Source organism: Belonocnema kinseyi, chromosome 3 (genome assembly GCF_010883055.1).
Source record: "Belonocnema kinseyi isolate 2016_QV_RU_SX_M_011 chromosome 3, B_treatae_v1, whole genome shotgun sequence".
NCBI classification, from domain to species: domain Eukaryota; kingdom Metazoa; phylum Arthropoda; class Insecta; order Hymenoptera; family Cynipidae; genus Belonocnema; species Belonocnema kinseyi.
The window spans coordinates 82,980,746-82,987,592 of NC_046659.1; positions in this window are offsets into that span (position 1 = coordinate 82,980,746).

A 6,847-nucleotide genomic window follows, 5' to 3' on the forward strand; every position below is an offset into this window, starting at 1 on the left:
AATTCATTACTTTTATAAGAAAATTTTTTGTTTATTTTTCGAAATATCTTACTTTTCCTTTTTTTTGTAAAAAATGTATTATTTTAAATTAAAAATTGACTTATTCGTTCGATAATTTGTCTTTTTCTTGAAAAAGTTTATGTATTTTGTTAAAAATAATTCTCTTTAGCTAAGAATTAAAATATTTTGTTGATGATTCATGTATATTTAAAAAAAAGTTTTTTAAACGGAAAAGATAACTATTTAATTTTTAGTTAAAAATTATTCTATTCATGTTGAAGATGCAACATTTCTGTTCAGAATACATCTTTCTTGTTTGTAATGAAACTATTTCACTTAAAAATTCCCAAGTTTTTTTGAAAATATCATCAATTTATGTGAAAATTAAGCTATTTTCCTGAAAAATCGTTTTTCTCTTTTGAGAACAAATATTTTTTTTAAACTAAATTCTTCCATTTTTGGTTTGAAATTACTTTTTTTTATTAAAGATTTGCCTATTTAGTTGATGGTTTATCTTTTTTAGTTATAAATGCCTGTATTTGGTTGAAAACTCATCTTTTTGGTAGAAAATTCATATGTTCCGTTGAAAATTCATTTCTTCGGTTGAAAATTGAAATATTATGATGATAATTTGTATGTATTTCATAGGTTAAAAATTATGTTTTTTATCTGAATATTTAACAATACAACTTTAAGTCGAAAATTTCTCTTTTCCGGTTGAAGATTGATCATTTTATTTAAAAATAATCATCTTTTTGGTTAAAAATTATACTATTGTAATCGAAAAATTATTATTTTAAATTGAAAATTGAATTAATTTTTTGAAAATTTATCATTTTTTGGTTTGAAATTTAACCATTCAAGTAGGAAATTTAATATTCGAGTTGAAAAATTAACAGCTTTGCTCAAAACTTACCTTTTTTAGTTGAAAATTAAACTATTTGGTTAAAAATATACGTTTTTGTTGAAATATTGTATTATGTTAGAGACAATTTATTATTTTAATCAAAAATTTCATTATTCTTGTTTAAAATGCAATATTATCACTTAAAAGTTTAGGAATTTTAGGCGTTTTGAATTAAATTACTGAATATAGTACTTATGTTCATTATATTTAAACAAATATATTTTCTTATTATCATCAAAATCTTCTTAGTTTCCCTGTTTTTACGGTCTCTTCTTTCACAAAGGAAAACGCAACCAAATTGTATTCATATTTCCTGTATATTCTTTTGAAAATGCGAAATACTTAAATGGCTTCATTATATGAAAAATTGTACCTATGAAAATTTTAAAATAGCGATTTAAGAAAAATGCGATTTAAGAACAAATGTAGCCAACATTGTAAAAATCAATGAAGGATTACTTCAAAAAGGGACTAATGACCTTGACCATTATCTGACTTTGATAATACTCAGCGAACTTAGCAGACGTTTTTAGAGGGTCGAAAGCACTTCCACAATGGGCATAAACACATTTTAAAAGGAACCCTCCCTAGCAATGGGGGTCGTTGAATGAGGGTTCGTTTCAGTTAAAGTTTTGCCAAAGTTTACGACATTAATCAATGTAAGTCTCTTATACACTTGGTGGAACCTCAATCCTGAACCACAAAGCTTCCCTAAATTACCTCGTATTTTGCCTCCCCATTAAACTAATCTCAATAAGATGTATGCTAGACAACAATGTGCCAACTAGCCTGCCATGATTGCTCGGCAAAATGTAGCATTAATAAATTATTATTACACAGGGTTTCTACAGATCTTTGAAAACCTTAAATGACTTGGAATTTTGAAAAATAGCCTGGAAATTGTTCTATATTTATCTTTTTGAATGATTATAAATCTTTTAGTACTTTTTTATTATTGACAAATTTAGGTTTATAAGAAGCGATTAAGGTATGTTCTAATGATTCGATTGAGCGCGGGAATCTGTTAGTTTTTTTACTATTAGATATAAATAATTTATTTTACTATATAAACTACTTTTTTTAAAATGAAATAATGGTCGGAAGGTCTTCAAAATTTGCATTGATAAATAATTTGATATAGGTAGAACACACTTTCAGAATACCATATTGAAAACAGTATAATGTATAAAAACTGCAAAACGCCTAAAGTCGAGATTCTTGACCCACTTTTCCTCTTTCTTTACAATGTTTGACATTATTTTTGAAGAATCACAAAGAAAAACCCAAGACAGTAATATAATAAGATGCTTTGAAAGATATTCTTTTTGATGATACCAATTCAAAAAATTTTATAAACAGGGGAAACAAGGACATTTTGCAAAGGAATAGAGGAATGAACTCATCTGAATAAGATGAATACACGTAATAAGAATAACAATTAATTTAAATTTAAGCTTTTTCAGTTCCTAATGTTTCAATTAAAAAATCATTTCTAATGTTTTCACAATGTTTAATACGTCAACCATAATAGATTTTAGTTTTAAATGAAAAACAGATGAATTTAAAAAAAGGGACGATTTTTAAAGAGAATTTTTTATTTTTTAAACAAAACAGATTTTTCTGTCAGGAGGCAAAAAGAATTTCAACTAACTTGCTACATTATAAAGCCAAAAATAAGAATTTTTGACAATATAGTTAAAAGTGGAATCCAAAAATATGAATTTTCAATAAAACAGTTCTTTTTTACTCAAATATTTTAATTTTATACTAAAATAGTTCAATTTTAATCCAAAAAGACAAATTTCCAACAAAGTAGGTATATTTCTAAATAAAGCCATACATTTTTAATAAGAATAGTAAGTCTTCAACAAAAAGACTTTAATTTTAAATTCATAACAATTTAATTAATCGAAGAAAGGCGAAATTTCAACCTTACAATATAAATTGTCAATAAACAAAGCTCAGTTAAAAAAATTGATGAATTAACAACCGAAAGAGTGAAATTTTAAACCAAATAGATTTTTGAACCATAAAAAATTTTTCAGGCAAGAAAAGTGAAAAATTTAATCAAATTGTTCAATTTTAAATAAAATAGTTGAACTGCTAACCAAAAAATAATAATTTTTAACCAAGCCGTTGCATTTTTATTTAAAAAGATCAAATTTCTATCCAAATATTTTGTTTTTAAAACCGAAAAAAAGAAATCTGAATGGTTAAGTTTTCAACGAGCAAAGATTTTTTAGTTGAGGAAGAAAAAAAGGTCCACCAAATTGTTAAAATTTCAAGTTAAAACGACGGGTATTCTGCAAAGGCGTCAACTTTTTCAAGCGAAATTATAAATTTTTTAAACAAAAGTAAATTTCCGATGAATTAGTTGAATTTTTAACGAAGAAGGATTAATTTTTAAGTAAATCCTTGAATATTTCACAAAAAAATTAAATTGTGCACCATATATAATATTGCGAAAGAAAAAATTTGAATTCTTTACCAAAAATGTAATAGTTGAGTTTTCACCCCAAAAGAATAACCTTTGTAAAGGAACCATCTTAATATATAATATAATACTTAAAAGGGCATATCAGAGAAAAGTATAGCAGTTAGTGTTGTAGGACCAGCATTCTGAAACTAGATAATTCTATGCAAAAAACAGCGTATATCAAGACACTTTAATGAAGAATAATTAATATGGAGCTTATTGTTGTATGGCTTAGTCTGCCAAGCTCGTAACCAACGTATTAAAAAAATCTTATCTTCATAATTTTGTTATTTTCCTAAATAATAATTTTTTTTATTTCTGTTTTTTAAACCAGTTTTTTTAACTGACATTTCAAGCCATTTGAAATATCTGAGAGACTGCAACTGTTAATAGTACATTAAAAACAAATCTAAAAGTCCAAGGAAACCAAAACAGAAAAAAAATGTTTTTTAAATAGTTATTTTTTTGCTTATCAAATTATTTCTTTTCGAGCTTACTTAGAAAAATATTCTGAACATTTCATGGTTCCCTACTGAAGGTAATAAGCTACAACAATTGACCAGAATAATAAATCAAAATCTAACTGCTAATAAAATTTCATTTAAAAGTATTAAAAGCTGAAAACTTTTTAATACTCTTGTTCATCTATTTATCAGCTGTAGATCTTGAATTTGTTGCTGATGGACTTTATCAGTAGAATATGCTTAGGTGTTCAAGATCTTTTCTAAAGGTAGCAAAACAAATTTTATTATTAAAATTTGTAGAAAACTTGCCAAAGAAAAAGCCTAACTTTTGAACAACTTTTTCGTGGAATAATCACAAGATTCACATACAATATAAAAACTGTTTAAAACTAAATAAAATACCCTTTTTAGCTAAAATCGAACTATTAATTCGCTTTTCCACTGTTATTAAAGTTTCTTTTGAAGTAATGGCTTAATAAATTCCTGTGGATAATTATTTTCAAATTCCATTTATGCACTGTTCACTTAATGACACCGGTGTTTTGTGAAGATCGATCTGGGCATTCGAGTGGAATAGTCGCGTTGCCGTCAGACGGATGTAAAATGAAAAGGGTGGAGGGACTGGCATCGTACCAAGATGAAAGTGACATGCTGAGATTTATTGATACTTTTTGCTGTCGAGCTTAAAAGTGAAATTATTGCTTTCGTGAATACGAGCATTATTATTTATTTTTGCATTATTCCAGCAATGATATAATTTAATGCTTAAAATATTCTTTTGCCACTATTTATCATCCAGATTTTAACAATCGTTGGGAACTTTCCTATTGTTATTATTACATTAAAAGGAGTATTATATTTATTAAAAAAAAGTAAAATCTCACCAAAAACATCTACGAATGAAAATACAAAAAAAACGAAAAATTCTAATTTTAATTTTAATATTTCTTGTAAATCAGTAAAATTACAGAAGTTTTTTTCCCCCCTTCTAATAAATTCTTTAAATTTTCGCAATTTTATCAATCCAAAAAGAATACAAAATTTAAATATATTTGAGTGCTAGTAGGCAAACTTTGATTTTACAATATGTTGATCGCACTAATAACTCTTTATTCGACGGATTTTTTTCTATTAATACAGATGTTCTTTATAAGATTTAAACTCTTAATGGTCCGGGTCCTCACTCTTTCTGGACAATTTACCCAGAATGTCTAGCTCCGCGAGATAAGGAAAAACTCGGGAATTTTGTTTAGGAACGGAAATTATGTTTTATTATTGATAAATCTATTTTTATATACTAATCTTTTTATTCGAGAATCAGAAAGAGAGAGAGGGGGGGGGAGGGGATTTTATTAATTCACGTATGCTACTACCGAATTTAATTGATCATTGATTATATGTACGCATGTAAGAACTTGTATGATATAAAGTTGTGATCTTAAGTTCCTTAATTTTAATTATATGAATTATAATTTTTTTTAATCAATGCAAAGTTAACAACAAAAAAGTTGAAAAGATTCGCAGACGTATCTTCTATCGGAAAATATTAAGAAAGTAAAAGCAGTATAGGTGTAATTGCCAAAATATCGACAGGCCACTTCTAAAATTTTGATTTCGATTTTACAACAGGTTTTCTTGCTCCGTTGAAAAATTCCTACTTTGTTGGTTATTTAGTTCTGTACTGCTTTCTTTAAATTTTTTAATGCATCGAGTTTCACCTTTCACATACTTTATTTCTTATAGTAAGCTTGAAGGCGGCTGGTGATCAAAAATTCCATAAGTTTGTTCTGCCGAGTTTTGGTTTGCAAAGTAGTTTCCTCTCTTTTTCACCTGCGGGTGGTCTCGAGAAATTATTTCTGACGCTATCGATGGTGAAAATTTCATTAACATTCATCGTTCCCAGCTGTAATATGCGACACGACCCTTGGTAAAAGCTCGATAACTGCGGGACGAGCTTGCGAAGCGATACGATATTTTAACGATGAAACTAGATCGAGCAACTTCCGTTTATTTTAGTATCTATATTCCAGAACAATTGGTCTGAATTGAAAATTACTAAGAAAAAGCTCGTGATTGTAGAAGCTATATTCATATATGAAAGTCTTATTTTATTATTTTTAACATCCTTCAAAAATTTTTCGGATTATTTTCGAGTAAAATAGGCTGATTTATAATTAAAAATTCATTAGCGTGGAAACTTAATTGGGAAACAGGGAAGCCGGCAAATTATAATAAAACGTTCCTAATGGTAAAAAATATCTGTGAAAATATTTCCTCTGATTTGAAGAAAACGATACTTTTTCTCTCTTGCTCGCTTATAGAGCTTTTTCCTTAAATTTTTCGGGATAATAGCCGCAATGACAAGTTTCAGAAAATAAAAATTTAGGGCTTTTAATAATTTTTTTTTCTTTTTATTTCGAAAATCCAAAATAAGGTTACCATTCTTTATTCCTTCAAATTTTTTTGTTTTAATTTTTTTCTGTCGAAGAGCAGAATAAAAACCAAATGGAAAATAATAGGTACTGATATAGTCTGCTAACTGTAAAATTCAAAAATACCAAATAACGATGCCCTTTTTTGTTATGCACTGAAAAAACTAGTTGGTTGGGACAACTAACAAAGTAGTAGGCCCAACTATTTTAGTTTGTAATATATGCCGCTGCTATTAAAGTGGTTGAGGCTACTACTCTTATTCGCAAGATTGGTAGTAGTTGCCCTTACTACTTTATTTGTTCTCGCTACAACTTTCGATGGTGGGTACTACTTTCAAGCAGCTGTGTTTACTACTTCAAATAGTAAGCGTTACTACTTCACTTAGTAAGTCTTACTATTAACTTAGTTATTTTACAAATAAATTAGTTGATCTTACTATTTAAGTAGTCATCCTTACTATTATAAAATCTTATATAATATTGCTATTCAATCTTATATTTTCTTACTATTCATATAATTATATTCATCCCACTGGAAAGCTGAATCGTCACGGTGATGTATTTATAC